A 20,140-nucleotide genomic window follows, 5' to 3' on the forward strand; every position below is an offset into this window, starting at 1 on the left:
CAAGGCAGGTGTGAGCAGGGCCCTGATCGTTCCACCACTTGCCCCACACACAGAGGGTGACCGGAGGTGGTGGCAGCAGGGGCGGTGTGGGGGAGTGGAGGGCTGCAGCAGCAGGGGGGCTGGGCCAGCTACCAGCAGTCTTTTCAGATCAACCCTGATTCCAGGCCAGGCCTAGGGACCCTACCCGTGCACAAATTTTGTGTGCTGGGCCTCTAGTATAAAGAATAAAAATTTATATTAAGGTGAGGTAAAATTTCTGATAAGTAAGACCAGAAATAATTCACTACCACAGATTTGCACTATCAGACACACTAAATAAATTAATTTGAAGGAACAAAAGATATATATAAAAAAGGAAAAGAACTAGAAGTTGAAAGCATGTAGAGAATATGTATATAAATATATGTCCATGAATCTATATTGTATACACTTTATTATCTTATTTTTTAAAAGTATGAAACTATTTAAAATAATATAGGTATTATTTTAATTATATATATTAATTAATATATATTACATTATTGTGGAAAATTTCTCACATTGTTTATCATGAATAGGTATTGTATTTTATCAAATGACTTTCCTGCATCAATTGATATACTTATCTGTTGCTTTAATCTAGACTGTAAATATGATAGAATATAGTAGTTGACTTTCAAAATTGAACTCATTTTCCATTCTTGCAAAAAATGCCATTTCCTAATGGAATATTACTCTTTAATACACTGTTATATTCTAATAGTAGCCCGGTGCACAAAATTTGTGCACATTAAAAGGGAATTAATTAGCAGAAATATTTTAATATTGCTATTTGCCCTTTCTCTATAATAGAAGTGTGAGAGATGAAAGGAAATTAGTAAAATGTATATGAAATAATATATAAATTTATTAATAAATAGTAACAAAAGGATATAAAAGCAACAGAGGCATGATATAAAAACGACAAAAACATGAAATGAAAACAACAAAAACATGATATAAAAACAACAGTGATGCAAACAATGACTGATAAAGTGATTCATCTTATTCTAATATCTCCCTGTACACCACATTAAGAGTGAAAACACTTTCAGAGTGCTGGATTAATTTCAATAGTACCCATTCTTTTTTTTGTTGTTGTTTATTGTGCTATTATTTTTTATTTATTTATTTATTTTTATTGCTTAAAATATTACAAAGAGTATTACATATGTCTCCTTCCCCCCCCCCCCCCACGCTTGACAATTGCCTGGCCTCCCCTACCCCCCAGTGTCTTATGTCCATTGGTTATGCTTATATGCATGCATACAAGTCCTTCGGTTGATCTCTTACCACCAACCCCTCCTGCCCTCCCACCCTCCCCGGCCTTCCTGCTGTAGTTTGACAATCTGTTCGAGGCAGCTCTGCCTCTGTATCTATTTTTGTTCATAAGTTTATAATGGTCTTTATTATCCATAAATGAGTGAGATCATGTGGTATTTTTCCTTCATTGACTGGCTTATTTCACTTAGCATAATGCTCTCCAGTTCCATCCATGCTATTGCAAATGGTAAGAGTTCCTTCTTTTTTACAGCAGCATAGTATTCCATCATGTAGATGTACCACAGTTTTCTAATCCATTCATCTCCAGATGGGCATTTAGGCTGTTTCCAGATCTTAGCTATGGTGAATTGTGCTGCTATGAACATAGGGGTGCATGTATCCTTTCTGACTGGTGTTTCTGTTTTCTTGGGATATATTCCTAGAAGTGGGATCACAGGGTCAAATGGGAGTTGCATTTTTAGTTTTTTGAGGAAACTCCATAGTGTCTTCCATAGTGGCTGCACCAGTCTGCATTCCCACCAGCAGTGCAGGAGGGTTCCTTTTTCTCCACATCCTCTCCAGCACTTGTCGTTTGTTGATTTGTTGATGATAGCCATTCTGACAGGTGTGAGATGGTACCTCATTGTTGTTTTGATTTGCATCTCTCAGATGATTAGCGACTTTGAGCATGTTTTCATATGTCTCTTGGCTTTCTGCATGTCCTCTTTTGAAAGGTGTCTATTTAGGTCCTTTGCCCATTTTTTGGTTGGATTGTTTATCTTCCTTTTGTTGAGTTGTATGAGTTCCCTATAAATGTTGGAGGTTAAACCCTTATCAGTGATAACATTGGCAAATATGTTCTCCCATGTAGTGGGCTTTCTTGTTGTTTTGTTGATGGTTTCTTTTGCTGTGCAGAAACTTTTTATTTTGATGTAGTCCCATTTGTTTATTTTCTCTTTAGTTTCCAATGCCCTAGGATCTGTATGTGTGAAGGAATTGCTTCGGCATATGTCTGAGATTTTGTTGCCTTAGGATTCTTCTAGTATTTTTATGGTTTCCCGTCGTATATTTCAGTCCTCTATCCATTTTGAGTTTATTTTTGTGTATGGTGTAAGTTGGTGGTCTAGTTTCATTTTCTTGCATGTATCTGTCCAGTTTTCCCAACACCATTTATTGAAGAGACTATCTTGACTCCATTGAATGTTCTTGCCTCCTTTGTTAAATATTAATTGAGCGTTTTGGTTGGGGCTGATTTCTGGGCTCTCTATTCTATTCCATTGATCTATATGTCTGTTCTTGTCAGTACCAGGCAGTTTTGAGAACAGTTGCTTTGTAATACAGCTTGTTATCTGGTATTGAGATCCCACCTACTTTGTTCTTTCTCAGGATCGCTGCAGCTATTCGGGGTCGTTTTTCATTCCAGATGAATTTTTGGAGAGTTCGTTCTAGGTCTGTGAAATATGCCATTGGTATTTTAATGGGAAGTGCACTGAATTTATAGATTGCTTTGGGTAGTATGGACATTTTAATGATGTGGATTCTACCAATCCAAGAACATGGTATGTTCTTCCATCTCTTTATGTCTTCCTCTATCTCTTTTTGTTCAATGTCCTGTAGTTTTCTGAGTAGAGGTCTTTTACCTCTTTAGTTAAATTTATTCCTAGGTAGCTTAATTTTTTTGGTGCGATGGTAATTGGGATTGCTTTTTTAGTCTCTCTTTCTGCAAATTCACTATTGGTGTATAGAAATGCCATAGATTTCTTGGCATTAATTTTGTATCCTAATACATTGCCAAATTCTTTTATTAAGTTTAATCGCTTTTTGATGGAGTCTTTAGGGTTTTTTAAGTATAATATCATGTCATCTGCAAATAAGGACAGTTTTACTTCTTCTTTTCCAATTTGGATGCCTTTTATTTCTTCTTCTTGTCTAATTGCAATGGCAAATACTTTCAGTACTATGTTGAACAGGAGTGGTGAGAGTGGGCATCCCTGTCTTGTTCCTGTTCTTAGGGGAAATGGTGTTAGTTTTGTCCATTCAGTATGATGTTGGCTGTTGGTTTGTCATATATGGCTTTTATTATGTTGAGTTATGATCCTTCTACTCCCACCTTACTGAGAGTTTTTATCGAAAATGGGTGTTGAATTTTGTCAAACGCCTTTTCTGCATCAATTGATATGACTATGTGTTTTTTTTCTTTCAATTTGTTTATGTGATGTATCACATTTATTGATTAGCGGATATTGTACCATCCTTGCATCCCTGGGATAAATCCTACTTGGTTGTGGTGTATGATCTTTCTGATGTACTGCTGGATCCGATTTGCTAAGATCTTGTTGAGGATTTTGGCATCTGTGTTCGTGAGGGATATGGGCCTGTAATTCTCTTTCATTGTGTTGTCTTTACCTGGTTTTGGTATTAGGGTGATGCTGGCTTCATAGAATGAGCTTGGAAGTCTTCCTTCCTCTTGGATTGTTTGTAGTAGTCTGAGGAGGATAGGTTTTAGTTCTTCCTTGAATGTTTGGTAAAACTCCCCTGTGAAGCCGTCTGGTCCTGGGCTTTTGTTTGATGGAAGCTTTTTGATGACTGCTTCAATTTATTCCATAGTTATTGGCCTATTGAGATTTTTAAACTCTTCCTGATTAAGTTTTGGAATGTTGTATTTTTCTAGTAATATGTCCATTTCCTCCAGGTTGTCTAGTTTGTTGGAATAGAGTTGTCCATAGTATTTTTTAACAATCATTTGTATTTCTGTGGGGTCTGTTGTTATTTCGCCTCTATCATTTCTGATTTTGTTTATTTGGGTCCTCTCTCTTTGTTTCTTGGTGAGCCTGCCTAGACGTTTTTCAATTGTATTTAACCTTTCAAAGAACCAGCTCTTGGTTTCATTGATTTTCTGTATTGTTTTTTTGGTCTCTATGTCATTTATTTCTGTTCTAATCTTTATTATCTCCTTCCTTCTGCTCACTATGGGCTTTTCTTGTTGCTCTCTTTCTAATTCTTTGATCTGTAGATTTAGATGATTTACTACCATTTTTTCTTGTTTGTTGAGATAGGCCTGTAGAACTATAAACTTCCCTCTCAGGACTGCTTTCATTGTGTCCCAAAGGTTTTGGATTGATGTGTTTTCATTGTCAGTAGTTTCCAGGGTGTTTTTAATTTCTTCTTTGATCTCATTGCTAACCCAATCAATATTTAATAGCATGCTATTCAGCTTCCAAGTGTTTGAGTATTTTGTGTTCGTTTTATTGTAGTTTATGCCCTTGTGGTCTGAGAAGGTGCTTGGTATGATTTCAATCTTCTTGAATTTGGGGAGACTTTGTTTGTGACTCAATATTGGTCTATTTTTGAGGATGTCCCGTGAGCACCTGAGAAGAACGTATATTTTGTGGCTTTGGGGTGAAGTGTTCTGAAGATGTCAATTAAGTCCATCTGATCTAGTGAGTCATTTAGGATTGCTTTTTCTTTGCTGAGTTTTTGTCTAGCTGATTTATCCAGTGATGTCAGTGGTGTATTAATGTCCCCTAGTATGATTGTATTGTTGTCGATCTCTCCCCTGATTTCTTCCAGGAGTTTTCTTATGTATGTGGGTACTCCTGCATTGGGTGCATATATGTTTATCAGGATTATATCCTCTTGTTGTATTGATCTCTTTAGTATTATGAAGTAGCCTTCCTTATCCTTTGTTATAGGCTTCACTTTGAGGTCGGTTTTGTCCAATGTAAGTATTGCTACCCCAGCTTTTTTTTTTCATTTCCATTTGCCTGAAAGATATTTTTCCATCCCTTCACTTTCAGTCTGTGTGAGTCCCTTCTAATGAGGTGGGTCTCTTGTAGACCACAAATATATGGGTCATGTTTTTTTATCCATTCAGCCACTCAATGTCTTTTGATTGGACCATTTAGTCCATTTACGTTTAAAGTTATTATTCCAAGGTACTTGTTTGTAGCCATTTCTATTTTTTTGTGTCTGTTTTCTTTCTGGGCTTTTTATTTCTTCTTTTTACACCAGTCCCTTTAGCTTTTCTTGCATTGCTGGCTTGGTGGTGATAAACTCCCTTAGCCTTTTTTTGTCTGTGAAGCTTCTTATTTCCCCTTCAATTTTGAATGATAGCCTTGCTGCATAGAGTATTCTTGGATTCAGTCCTTTGCTTTGCATCACTTTGTTAATTTCTGTCCATTCTTTTCGGGCCTGATGTGTTTCTGTTGAGAAATCATTTGATAATCTTCCGGGGGATACTTTGTAGGTAACTCTGTTTCTCTCTTGCAGCCTTTAAGATTCTCTCTTTGTCTTGTACATTTGCCATTGTTATTATGAGGTGTCTTTTTGTGGGTCTTTTGGGATTCATCTTGCTTGGGGCTCTCTGTACTTTTGTAACTTTTTTCTTCCCCATATCTGGGAATTTTTCTGACATTATTTCTTCAAATAGATTTTTTAATCCTTGCTGCTCTTCTTGTCCTTCTTGCAGCCCTATTATGCATATGTTACTTCATTTCATGTTGTCCCGAAGCTCCCTTAGGCTCTCCTCCTGTTTTTTAATTTTTTTCTCCAGTTGCTGTTCAGATTGACCTTGTTTCTCTGCCTTATCTTCTAACTCACTAATTCAGTCCTCTGCTTCTTCTAGTCTGCTGTTGAAACTTTCCATGGTGTTTTTCATTGTAGCTATATCACTTTTCATTTCTTCCTGATTCTTGCATATGTTGTTGATTTTCTCATCCATCCGGTGAATGAATTGTACAACCATTATTCTGAATTCTTTTTCTGTCATGTTGCATGCTTCAACTTCATTAATTTCCTTTCTTGGCGACTCCTCATTGTCTTTCCTCTGGGTGTTGTGTGGTCTCTTCATTCTGATTATCTCCCATTGGTTCAAACATCGAGTTTAGTGGGCCTGGGCCATGTGCAGTGGGAGGCTTCCACCACCCTAGTGTCACTGAAGAGCTCTGATACTAAGATGTGTGGTTGTTGTGGATTGGTGGGAACCAGGCTCGCTCAGAGTCAGTGTTGCCAGCTCTCAATGTGGCTTCGTGCGCGCCCTTAGAATCAGGACCCTGCCTGAACTGTTCTGAAACAGAGACCCCCCTGGAGTGTTTGAAAATCAGAGCCCCCTAGCGTGTGCCAGTAGAGTTCCCCAGAATCTAGTATCAGATTCTCTGTTGCTTTGCTCGATCTCGCCTTGAGAATCAGGTTCCCTGTGTGCCCTTGCACCAGGAATTGGAGTCACTGGCTCTTAGTATGAATGCACAGGGAATCAGGATCTCTGGTGCAGGTGATAAGAAACACAGTCAAGTCACTGGTGCTTGGTGCTGCCTCCTGCCCAGAGAATCCTGGTCCCTGGGCCTCTGCTATGCAGGACAAATTCCTGGTTTTCGCACGATTGCTCCCAGCTCAGGGCTTCGAATCCGGCAGTGTGAGCAAGACCAGTTCCAGGTGTTTGTGCCCAGGCCAGGACTCCTGGAGCAGGTAGTGTGTGTCGGACCAGTTACAGGTGTTTGAGCATTTGCTCCCAGCCCAGGACTCCTGAACCCTGCCCTACGTGGGATTAGTTCCAAGGTGCTCCAGCACTTCCAGGCTAAAGTTCCTGTGGCACTTAGGCCCCGGCAAAGGGTGGGTCTATCAGTTACTATAGCGCTGCCCATGAGACTGCGGGAAGGGGGAATGGGCTCTATTACTCACGGATCTGCCATGGGGATTTCTGAAATTTTGGTGTCTGCAGGTCTGTGGCTGTGGTCACAGGTCTCTGTCCCCAGTGGCTGCAGGGTCCTGGTATGCTTCTGAGATCAGACTGGGTAGTGCTGAGGCAAGGATCCTAGTCTCAAGCAGCTCTTTTTCCCAAGATGGCATGGTTGCTGTGCCTGTGCTTGCCGCCTAGGAGTGTCCACGCAGGGAGCAGTACTCCGCTGCCTAAGACTGCCCAGTTTAGCAGCCCCTTAGAAGACTTGCAGAATCTAACTGTCCCTAGCTCATACACACACACCACACACGTCCACACACTCCTCTATCACTTCCTTGCACTCTCACACTCTCTCCCTCCCTACCTTCCTGCTGGTCGCCATTTTCTTTCTCTCTCCTAATTTGTTTATGTGATGTATCATGTTTATTGATTTGCAGATATTGTACCAGCCCTTCATCCTTGTAATAAATCCCAGTGGGTGTATGATCTTTCTAATGTAATGCTGGATCCGGTTTGCTATAATTTTGTTGAGGATTTTGTCATCTATGTTCATGAGGGATATTGGCCTATAATTCTCTTTCTTTTTAGTGTCTTTATCTGGTTTTGGATTAGGGTAATGCTGGCTTCATAGAAAGAGCTTGGAAGTATGCCTACCTCTTGAATTTTTTGGAATAGTCTGAGAATTTTTTTGTTTTAGTTCTTTGAATGTTCAGTAAAACTCCCCTATGAAGCCATCTGGTCCAGGGCTTTTATTTGCTTGAAGCTTCTTGTTTACTGTTTCAACTTCATCAGTAGTTATCGGCCTATTCAAATTTTTTTATTTTTCCTGATTGAGTTTTAGAAGCTTGTATTTTTCTAGGAATGTGTCCATTTCAACGAGGTTGTCCAGTTTTTTGGAGTTGAGTTGTTCATAGTATTTTTTTTTTTAAATCCTTTGTATTTCTGTGGGATTGGTTGTTACTTCACCTCTTTCATTTCTGATTTTGTTTATTTGAGTCCTCTCTCTTTGTTTCTTGGTGCGCCTGACTATCAATCTTGTTTATCCTTTCAAAGAATCAGCTCCTGGTTTCATTGATCTTTTGTATTTTTTTTTGTCTCTATGTTGTTTATTTCTGCTCTGATCTTTATTATTTCCTCCCTTCTGGATATTGAGGGTTTTTTTTTTTTTGTTCTCTTTCTAATTCTTTAAGTTGCAAGGTTAGTAGTTCATTACCAGTTTTTTTTTTGGTTTTTGTGATAGGACTGTAGAGCTATGAACTTGCCTCTCAGGACTGCTTTTATCATGTTCCATAGATTTTGGATTGCTGTGTTTTCATTGTCATTTGTTTCCAGGATGCTTTCGATTTCTTCTTTGATCACTTTGGTAACCCAATAATTGTTTAATAGCATGCTATTTAGCCTCCAAGTGTGTATTTTTTCATTGTTTTTATTGTAGTTGATTTCGATTTCTAGTTTTATGCCATTGTGATCTGGAAGATTCTCGTTATGATTTCTATCCTTTTGAATTTAAAGAGACTTTTCCTGTGCCCTAACATGTAGTCTATCTTTGAAAATGTCCAATGGTACTGGAGAAGAATGTATATTCTCTAGCTTTGAGGTGAAATATTCTGAAGATGTCAATTAAGTCCACCTGATCTAGTGAGTCATTTAGGATTGCTGTTTCTTTGCTGAATTTTTTGTTTAGGGGATTTATCCAGTGGTGTAAGTGGGGTATTAAAGCCCCCTACTCTGACTGTATTGCTATCTATATCTCCCTTGATATCTTCCAGAAGTTGTTTTATGTATTTGGGTGTTTCTGCATTGTGTGCATATATGTTTACCAGAGTCATACCTTCTTGTTGAATTGCTCCCTTTAGTATTATGTATTGGACTTCCTAATCTCTTATTGTGGTCTTCATTCTGAGGTATATTTTGTCAGATATAAGTATTGCAACCCTAGCTTTTTTCTCATTTCCATTTGCCTGAAAAATTTTTTCCATCTCTTCGCTCTCAGTCTGTGTGAATCTTTTGTTCTGAGGTGGGTCTCTTGCAGACAGCAAATATATGGGCCATGTTTTCATATCCATTCAGCTACCTTTTGTCTTTTGATTGGTGCATTTAATCAATTTATGTTTAATGTTATTATTTATAAGTACTTATTTGTTGTCATTTTTATTCTTAATGTTTGTGTTTCTTCTTGCCTTTCTGTTTCTTCTTTTTACAGCAGTCCCTTTATGATTTCTTGCATTGCTATCTTGGTAGTAATAAACTTTCTTAGCCCTTTTTTGTCTGTGAAGCTCCTGATTCCACCTTCAATTTTGAATGATAGTTTTGCTGGATATAGTATTCTCGAATTCAGTCCCTTGTTTTGCATCACTTTGTATATTTAATTCAATTCCCTTCTGACCTGGTGTGTTTCTGTAGAGAAACCAGTTGATATTCTAATAGGAGCTCCCTTGTAGGTAACTTTTTGTCTCTATCTGGCAGCCTTTAAGATTCTTACTTTGTTGCTGGTGTTTGCCAATTTAATTATGATGTGTCTTGGTGCTGGTCTTTTGGGGTTTATCTTATTTGGGACTCTATGTGCTTCTTGGACTTGCATAGTTTTTTTCTTGCCAATATCAGGGAAGTTTTCTGTCATTATTTATTCAAACAGGTTTTCTATTCCTTGCTTCTCTTCCTCTCCTTCTGGTACCCCTATTATGCAAATGTTGTTTTGTTTTGTATTGTCCCAAAGCTCCCTTAGGTTCTCCTCTTGCTTTTTAAGTTTTTTCCTGTTGTTCCTGTCTTTGTGTTTATTTTCCTACCTTGTCTTCTAATTCGCTGATGCGGTCCTCAGACTCTGGTAGTCCACTGTTTAAGTCTTCCATTGTGTTCTTTATTGCAGCTATGTCATTCTTCATTTACTCTTGGTTCCTTTTGATGTTGGTGACATTCTCATTCAGCTCCTTGCAATTCTCATTGAGTTGTGTGTATTTGTCATTGAGTTGTGTGTATTTGTCATCCGGCCATTTGAGCATCCTTATAACCATTACTCTGAATTCTTTCTCTGAAAAGTTGCTTGTCTCAGTTTCATTTAACTCCCATTCTGGTGATCTTCTTTTTCTTTCCTTTCGGGATTGCTTTTTTGTCTTCCCATGTTTTGCTGTAAGGTTTTAATTGTAGATCCAATTGCTTTGCTAACCAGGTTCTTTTGGGAATGGTGCTACTGGTGTGATCTCTCAGGTCTCCTGGGCTTGGTAATCTAGTGTAGCTCCCTACTTGAGCTATTTGAGTTCTCTTGATGTAGGCCTGCGAGCAGGAAAGGTGCAACTGTGGTGTCTAGAAGTCAGCAGCCGTGGAGTGGGGTCCCAATTTTTGCTGTCTTGGACCCTTGGTTGAAATCACCCATGCCCAGCAGGGACTCACAGTGGCACCCAGGAACCACCTGTTGGGGTGGTGGGGCTCAGGAGACCTGCACTCTGGAAAAGCGTGACTGTGGTGTCCAGAGTTCTGTAGTTGTGGGGTGGCCAGATTCAGCTTTTGCTGCTGCTTCTGTGATTAGATACACGTTCCCCCAGTGGCAGCTCAGAGGGACATCCATGGTGCGTTTGCCAGCAGGTTGTACTGATGCACTCTGAAGGGCCCTGGCGCTGAAGCCATGGGATTGTGTTGTCTGTGGGCTGGTATTCCAGAAGAGGGAATTCAGCATGTTTACAACCCAGCAGTGCTCCCTGTTTGCATAAGTGTGTGCCAGTGGGGGCTTACAGAGGTGCCCAAGAGCTGCCTGTGGGCTTAGGAGGCTTGTGCTCTGGAAAGGTGAGACTGTGGAGTCCAGAGTTCTGCAGCTGTGGGGTGGGAAGACTTAGTTTTTGCTGTTGCACCTGTGGTGGATAGGTGCGCACTCCCAGTGGCGGCTCACAGGGGCACCAGCTGTGCGTTTGTCATCACAGCGCACTGAAGCACTCTGAAGGGCCCTGGCACTGAAGCCGCATAATTGAGGCATTGTGGGCAGGTATCCAGGATGAGTGAATTCAGGATTTCTACTGCCCTGGCAGGGGTGGGGGGGTGGGGGGTGGGGGAGGGGAGTGCGTCCCTGTTTGTCCAAGATCGCACCCAGCAGGGACTCACAGCGGCTCCCAGGAGCGCCCTGTGGATAGATGGGCTCTGGGTGCCTGCTTGTTGAAAATGCATGACTGTGGCAGTGCCTTTGCCAGTGCAGAGCTCTGAATCACTCTGGGAAGCCCTGACACTGAAGTTGCACAGCTTGGTTGTCTGTGGGCAGTTATTTAGGAAGCGGAAGTTAAGAATTTCTACTGCAGGGCAGCATGGCCTTGTCTGTACAAAATCACACTCAGCTGGGGCTCACAGCAGCATTCAAGAGCTACCTACGAAGTGTTGTGCCCTGGATGCCTGTGAGCTGGGAACACATGAATGTGGTGTCTGGAATTCTACCGCTGGGGAGAGGGGATGTTGCACTTACTGCTGCAGAAGCAGTGCACCTTTGGAGGTGGAGGTCCCAGGGTCCACAGGTCTGCGGGTGGGGCAGCAGGATTTTGGCTGGAGTCACTGCTGGGTCACGGGCAGTGTCCAAAGCCTGTCTGTGTGGTGGTGCTGATGAGTTCCTAGAAGAGGCCCCTCTCCCCTTCAAGATGGCGTGGGCTCTGTGCCAGAGTCCTGCAGTCTATAGAGTGCCTGCAGTGGTGGTAGTCTCTCCCTGTTCAAGAGAACCTGGTCTGCCAGCCCCTGCTGCTCCTGAAGGATTTAACTGTCCCTTACTCACTCACACACACACACACCACACACATCCACACACTCTCCTTTCATTCCCTCACTCACTCACTTTCTCTCCCTCACCTCACCCTGCCAACCACCATCTCTTAAGGCTATGCTTTTATATATATAGACTAGAGGCCCGGTGCACAAAAATTTTTGCACTTGGGGTGGTCCCTCAGCCCGGCCTGGGCCCTCTCACAGTCTGGGACCCCTCAGGGGATGACCACCTGCTGGCTTAGGCCTGCTCCCCAGGGGACTGGGCCTATGCTGGCAGTCAGACATCCCTCTGGCAGCCTGGGAGCCCTCAAGGGATGTCCACTTGCCAGCCGGGAGCAGGTCTAAGCTGCAGTCAGACATCCTTAGTGCTGCTGAGGAGGCGGGAGAGGCTCCTGCCACCACCACTGTACTGGTAGCCAGCAGCCTGGCTTGTGGCTGAGCAGAGCTCCCCCTGTGGAATCACACTGACCACCAGGGGGCAGCTCCTGCATTGAGCATCTGCCCCCTGGTGGTCAGTGTGTGTCATAGTGACCAGCCATTCCCAGTCATTCTGCTGATAGGGTCAATTTGCATATTACTCTTTTATTATATAGGATAGAGCCCTGGTACATGGGTGGGGGCTCGCTGGTTTGCCCTGAAGGGTGTCCCAGATCAGTGTGGGGTTCCCATTGGGGTGCCTGGCCAGCCTGGGTGAGGGGTTGATGGCTGTTTTCATGCTGACCATGGCCTCCAGCCACCCAAGCTCCCAGTGGAGGCTGGCTGGAAGCAGATATCTGGGATTTATTTATCTTCTATAATTGAAACTTTTTTGCCTTGAGCGGTGATCACAGCCGGCCAGGGCAGGCAGGAAGCTTGGCTTCCTCCATCGCTGGGGCAACCAAGCCTCCTGCTTGCTCCAGCTCTGTGGCTGCTGGTCACAATCTTGGTTGGGTTAATTTGCATATAGTTGCTCTGATTGGCTTGTGGGCGTGGCTTGGGGCATAGTGGAGGTGTGGCCAATTTGCATGTTTCTCTTTTATTAGGTTAGATCATTTGGAACTGATGTTTTGTCCTTTTTTATTATTTCAGAACTTTAAAGATTTTTTTAAATGTTTTTTTGCTCTCTTTCTTTCTGATAATAAAATGCAGTAATTCCTATTGCTATTTTACTACATGTAATGTCTTTTTACTTTGGCTTCTTCATATTTTTTTGTCCTTGGTCATCAGTAATTTTAACATGATGCACCTGTTTGTAATTTTTGCTGTCTTTATCTTATTTGACATTTGCTGAACTTCATAATATGGAAGATATGTGGCCATTATTTACTTGCATATTTATTCTGCCTGGTATTCTTTTTTCTCCTTTTAGTAATTCCAATTACATATATGTATTAAACAGTATTGTCCCACAATTTACTAAGACTACTTATATTTCACATCCTATTTTTTTTCTATTTGTTCTTCTAATCAAAGAATTTCAAACTATAATTTGAAGTTCACTTCTTTTTTCTTTTTATATCCCAGTCTGCAATAACCTCATCCAGTACTGTTTTTTTAATATAACTATGTTGTTTTGAAATTTCTCATATTTTTGTTTTTCTTTTTCATATTTTCTATCTCATTGTGTATTATTACCATAAGTTTAATTGAGTCCTTAAAATATTCATAGTTTCAGCTTTATGCTATATATTTTTCTTCTGCTCCTTCTAATATCTGAAGTATCTGCTTTATCTTTTGACAGAATGTTACTTAATCATTATTTTTCTTTGCACATTTGGTAATTTTGTATTCTAAGCTGGACACCAAGTATGATAGTTGTATGGCTTCTGGATAACGTTAAGTTCCCTTAAAGTATGTTGAATTTTATTTTGGCAGATAAGTTGTTGGTAGATAACTAAGACTTGAATTCATTTGTTACTGAGGAATATTTATTTTGTTTTCATTCTTACTTAATACTAAGGCTTTACCCTTACTCTTGCATATGGCCTTTACAAAAATGTATGATCTTTTTGGGTTTCCATTGAAGACCAATGAGCTGCATAATTTCCTCCTACTTTAGACAAAATGTCATTCCTTTCACAGGTCAGCTCCACAATAACTATTTTCTTCTAGGAATCCCAGACAGATCTCAACCCTTTGCTTTTTCAACCAAATCATTTTAAAAATGAAAGAGTAGAAATATCCTTTCCATCTTACATACTTTTCCTACAATTCCAACTGCCTCAGTAGCCTGTAAATCTAGACTCTGTCTCCACAGTTAAGCAAGACTTTCACTCAAGTTTGTTTCTATTTCTATGCTCTCTGTCAGTAAAGTACTCTAGACAAAGTTGTGGCAATTGTTGAAATACTGGGGCTCACATTATATTCTTTTCTTTCCCCAAGGATAGTTGTCCTCAACTGCCTCTTTTACAATGTCTGAAAATATTGATTTCAAAATTTGATACAATTTTACTGGAGTTAGTGTTGGAATGCCAAGTCCTATACTAGCTACTCTTTCAAAACAGAAATACATTTTAACTGTTGTCAAAATAAGAAAGCTTAAATGAAGAAAAGCTGTTATTTGCTTATTGTGACAGAGTGATAAAAAAGATGAATTTTAACTCAGGTCTTCTGATTTTATATCTAAAGTATTTCTACTGCATATATCTGCTTTGCAAGTGAATAGTTCTAGAAAAATATAGATTGGGGTAGGTTTTCTAACTCAGTGGTTTATCAACTTTTCAGTTCATAAAATTTTAAACACTTTATATGAAATACATTTTGTAATGCTGCTTTTTTCTAGATATTAAGTGCATATATAGCAATAATAATAATAATGATTTCTACTTAGGATTAATATTTCACAAAAAAGCTTATGCCATGTAGTCACCAAAATGGCATAAGCTAGCATATCTTTCTATCTCTTTGTATATTATCACCATAAGTTTAATTAAGTTCTTTAAAACATTCATAATAGCAGCTTTATGTTTTATATTTTTTCTTCTGCTCCTTCTAATATCTGAAGTATCTGCTTTATTTTTTGACAGAATGTTATTTATTCATTTTTTTGCACATTTGTATTCTAAGCTGGACACTGAGTATGATAGTTGTAGAGCTTCTGGATAATGTTAAGTTCCCGTAAAGTATGTTGAATTAAAGATCTTAGCTTATGCCATGTGGTCACCAAAATGGCATGAGCTAACATATCTTTCATAATAAAAGAGAATTCTAGCTAATGAATTAATAATTTTGTTTTACAGATGATGAATCTGATGTGTAGAAAACAAAATATTATGCCCAAGGTTACACAACTGATAAGCAATAGAGCTAAAATTGCCACCCAGGGGATAAGAATCTTAAACTTTGCTCCTTTTCTCCAATTATTCCTTTTGAAATGGGAGGCTGAGTAGAAATGTACACATGTGTTATGAAAATATTTTCAAAAAGTATCACTCCAAAATATATCTTCCCATAATATACAATTGTGTTAAAAATTGTGATTTTCAAGTCTTAAAATTTTATCTCAGATGAAATAACAATACACTATATAGGAAGAATACACCATTGAATAAAAAGCACATTGCAAATAGATGTAATTCAGAAGGTTAAAATTCTACTTAAGGCTAGTTTTTAAAATGCTAACCAATATTTTAAAAATTTAATCAAAATAAATGTATGGTACAAAGAAGTAGATAAAATACTTCCCCAAAATGAAGGAAGTCATGCATAAAAGAGCACCATGATGTAGTGCTCTAATGCAAATAGAAAGTATTGATTCAGGGTAGCAGCTCAGAATAGGAAGAAAAGAAATAAATGTTACTCTTTCAGGTTTGATTTTATAAGAAAATAAAATGTATTTCTTAATCAAAATGTACTTACAGTCATTCAATGATTTATATAACAATTTTAAAATAATTAAGCATATGTGGCAGTTTATTATTAAAATTATGAGCATTAAGAATAGGAGCAAAGAAAATTTTTTATTTTTTATTTTTATAAAAGGGTTTTTTTCAAGAGGAAGGTTGAAGCTTTGGCTGTCCCTGCTATTGGCAATAAGCCGGCTTTGCCATCATGTACTGCACCCTCTTGGCCTAACAACACGTGCAGGGTGCTCTGCCCAGACTGCTGGTCTTGAGCAGGCCACTGTGCCAGTGGTCAGCCACCCTCCCAGACAGGCAGCACCACCCTATGGGACCTACTGCATCTGGCCCTGTATTCTGTGGTCCCAAAAAGCCTGTCTGGAGTTCTAATGGAGGGAATGAACTGTTGGGTACACCGCCCTGGTCCAGGCCTAGGAGGGTGGGTAGCATGTGGAGTGATTTGTCAGGCAGGGCCTAAAGTCACTGGTCAGGGTGGAATCCCAGCTGCACATTTCATGGCTGCCTGTGGCTCAGTGTCTTCGACCCAGTCTCCTCTTTCACAAAATGGGCTTCAGTGACCCCCCTGGACTGTTGAGGGCAGTTGGCCCTATGTGTCAATCATAAAATGCAAAGTGGAATGAGCAGTGGCTGAGGAGCAGCCAGTGGAGAGTGTGCCCGCACCATCTTGTTCCCATGTCTCTGCCTTCCAGGCCACCTGACAGATCAGCACCTGGCCGAGTTTCTGCGGTGCTGCAAGCAGGGCCTGCGCCCCAACAGCATCATCATCATCATCAAAGACAACATGGCCCAGGAGGGCGTGATCCTGGACGATGTGGGCAGCAGCCTGTGCTGGGACCTCGAGGTGGTCCACGGCATCGCCCGCAGTGCAGGCCTCAGCCTCCTTGCCCAGGAGCGGCAGGAGAACCTCCCCAATGAGATCTACCACGTCTACAGCTTGGCCCTGAGATGAGCAGGGCTGCAGGGCAAGAGGGACTGGCGGGGGCGGACAGCTGGCAGCCAGGTGCCATCAGAGGCTCATGCCGATGGTTCGCAGGAGTTGAGTGATGCCAGTAAATGTACCTGCCTGCCATCCACTGGCTATACAGGCTCTTTTTAACCACAGGACCCACCGGGGAGGAGTGCCATCCAATGGGCAGTGAGGCAAGCGCCTGGCTCCTCTGCCCTCAAGTGGGGCCTGGGCAGTGCAGGTCTGTGGGGTATGGCGACCCATCAGAAGCGGAGACTCCTGGTTTCCATCACCAGCCACAGGCCTGGTGGCCTTAAGAGGAAGAGAACCCTGACCGCAGCTGAGGACATGACATCTGGGGAGAGGCGCGGCCGCTGTATCACAGCTGGTGGCAGGTTCATGCTCCAAGTCCTCTGGTGATGGGCCCTCATGTCCCTAATGTGGTGGTCACAGCAGCCAGCAGCCAGAAGAGGCCCACAGCTCACTCTTGGCCATGCCTTGTGGTTCCTCCTTGGCGGACGTTTTCAGTCAGAAATAAAAAGGGTGAATACCTGTGTTGGAAGGCCCCACGGTCTGGAGTGGCGTTTTTGTTATGGGACAAGTGTTACTTGAGCCCTAATGCACTGTCTGCTCGTGCTGACCCCCTCTTCCAGGACACTGTGAGGTTCCTCATCCTGAAATGGGGGGCAGAGATGTTATCAAGGACCTTTTAAGTCCAGAGAAGTCAGTCTAATTGGGTAATATAAATATGCTTTTAGTTGCCTTAGCTTATATCTGAGGCATTTACACAATTCACAAGGACCATCGTGACAGCTTTGTGAGGCTCAGCACCAGGCAGGAGTCAGCCTTCAGTCCTGGTAGCTTTCGTCCTCAGGGGAGACATTTTGGAATGTCCCTGGTCATGCATGATTGATTTTTAGCAGAAGGCATGGTCCCCAAGAGCTGGGTTTGGCACAGCCCTGTGCCCTGGTGGGCGGGGCGGCGACACCAGCAGGAAGCAGCTCCGCTCTCTCCCCGCCCACCAAAGCCCTTCTGTGGAGTAAAGGGCTGCACCCACAAAGGCCCACTCAGTTCCTTCTGGCTTCAGCTCTGTCCATGCAGCTCACAGGAGTCCTGTGCTCAGGAATGCCCACCAGTCCTTTCACGCCTGTCCCAAAGCCCTGTCATTTTCTGCCATGTGGGTTGAGAACTGGGTCACTGTCAAAGGGATGGGGGCCATCTTCCTGAAGACACAGCCTTTCCCACAGGAATGACCGCAGCTGCCGGCTCTCCTGTACCAGCCTACACCTTCTGACAGGCAGCCTGCGCCTTCTCACAGGTGGGACCGAAGGTTCCCCCAAGACCGCCGGGACTTTAGTCCACCAGCGGGCTGGCTGAGGGGCCCAGACTGTCCTTTCGGTCTGGAGTGGTCAGATGTCAGCCTCCAACGGGGCTGCTGTGCTCACTGAGGAGGTACCACTTCAGCCTGTCAGGCAGAGGCAGGGCTTGGACCTTCTCATCCACCGGGCTGAAGGTAGAGCCGGATGTGAACATGACACAGGTGCTTGAGGGGCGGGGGGTAGCTCTCCAGCTGCCTCAGGGCGGAGTGAAGGGCCTGAATATTTTCTGCCAGGCTGCCCACGGGATGGATGTCGAAGTTTTCCGGCAGCTTCAGTTTTGGGGAATTAGTCACCATGAGATCCAGGATGGTCTCGGCTTTGCGCAGGAGGTCCCCGTGGCTCTCGTCCTCGGCGCAGCCTGGGTGGGAGCAGAGCCTATCGAAGACCACGTGGAAGCCAGACTAGCAGGATGCTCCGTGGAGGGAACAGTTATAGGCGGCTCCGGACTCAAGCAGGAAGTGCAGGAGAGGGAAGTGCACTTGGAAGCTCTTGAGGCAGATGTGCGTGAGCGATTCGTGGGCTGGGCACTCGCTGGGGTCGGCCCCCGTGAGCCAGAAGCAGCTGCGTGACTTGGAAGCAGAAGTGGTTGATCATCTGGGCCTCCTTTTTGTCCCCTCCAACCATCTCCCGGAACAGGAAGATGATGCAGGTGAACATGGTGTCCCTGTCTTTGGTGGTCGCCTTCATGTTTGCCCCTCCCTCCAGCAGCAGCCGGATGTTCTTGGTGTTGTGGATCTGCACACCATCACTGCTGGCCAGAGCGTGGAGCAGAGCAGTCTTCCAATTGACGTCTGCCCCAAGGTCCAGGAGGCGCTGCAGGCAGGGCAGACGCTCCGGCTCCTCGCTCGCCAGGTCCAGGAGGCTGTTCTCATGGATCCGGTCCCTCCGGTTAATGTCGGCCCCGTGTGGCGCACCAACAGCTCCACCATGTCAGGCTGGTTTCGCAGGACAGCGATGTGCAGGGCCGTGTAGTAGGTGTCCGGGTCTTCAAAGTTGAGGTTGGCCCCGTTTCGCAGGAGAACATCGGCCGCCTGGGTCAGCCCCAGCTCGGCCATCTTCAGCAGCGCATTGCTCACGCCCTCCTGGTAAGTGGGCCTTTCTCTCCAGAAGCTCGGTGAGAACAAGGAGCCGGCTCTCCTCGCTGGGCACATAGCTGGGCCCCTCCAGCGGCTCCTGGCCCCCGGGTCCTGGATCCCCAGGGAGCCCAGAATCGCATCCACCAGCGGCTGGTACTCGAAGATGATCCTCCGGAAGCCATGCAGGAAGAGCATCCCGGCGGCCGCCCCTCCCGCCAAGGGGACCCGAGAGGGTGCGCGGAGCTGCTGTGGGCCTGGCCTCCCCGGTGCCGGTCCAGCCCCCGCACCCGCTGGTTCCGCCGCTGATCCAGCTGCTCCGCATCGGAAGTGACTGACTCAGGAGCAAAGAAAAATTTGCAGAGATATATCTGTAAAGTTAGAAACTTTATATTATTTGTAGTTTATTCATATTCCTATTCTCTAGGAAGAAAACATAATTTGGATAAACTTAAGTTGAAAATGTAAAAGTAAATTACTTAGACTATTTTGCTGCACATTCTTTTATGGGAAAAACAAATAAAAATTAAGCTGGCAACAGAGAAGCCAGAAATAGCCCCAAGCTATTATGCTCAATTAATATTTGACAAAGGAGGGAAAAAGCATATAATGGAGTCAAGACAGTCTCTTCAATAAATGGTGCTGGGAAATTTGGTCAGATAGATGCAAAAAAATGAAACTAGATCACCAACTTACACCATACACAAAAATAAACTCAAAATGGTTAAAGGACTTAAATGTAAGACTTGAAACCATAAATACCTTAGAAGACTCCATAGGCAGCAAAATACCAGACATGTCATAGCAATATCTTTACCGATACAGCTCCTAGGACAATGGAAACTAAGGAGAAAATAAACAAATGGGACTATATAAAAATAAAAAGCTTCTGCACAGCAAAAGAAACCATCAGCAAAACAACAAGAAAGCCCACTGGATGGGTGAATATATTTGCCAATGTTATCACCGATAAGGGTTTAATCTCCAACATTTATAGGGAACTCATACCTTAACAAAAGGAAGATAAACAATCTAATCAAAAAATGGGCAAAGGACCTAAATAGACACTTTTCAAAAGAGGACATTCAGAAGGCTGAGAGACATATGAAAACAAGCTCAAAGTCCCTAATCATCCAAGAGATGCACATCAAAACAAGGCACCATCTCACACCTGTCAGAATGGCTATCATCAACAAATGAATGAAGGACAAGTGCAA

The 20,140-nt window shown here is 42.7% G+C and overlaps 2 pseudogenes; one reads left to right on the forward strand and one right to left on the reverse strand.

The window, feature by feature from the left end:
* LOC132226656 (jun dimerization protein 2-like) overlaps positions 1-16,474 on the forward strand; it is an 81,291-nt pseudogene extending 64,817 nt beyond the window's left edge.
* Positions 15,794-19,194, reverse strand: LOC132228245 (ankyrin repeat and SOCS box protein 6-like; annotated as a pseudogene).
* Positions 19,195-20,140: the final 946 nt, after the last annotated feature.

Source organism: Myotis daubentonii, chromosome 2 (genome assembly GCF_963259705.1).
Source record: "Myotis daubentonii chromosome 2, mMyoDau2.1, whole genome shotgun sequence".
Taxonomy (NCBI): Eukaryota; Metazoa; Chordata; class Mammalia; order Chiroptera; family Vespertilionidae; genus Myotis; species Myotis daubentonii.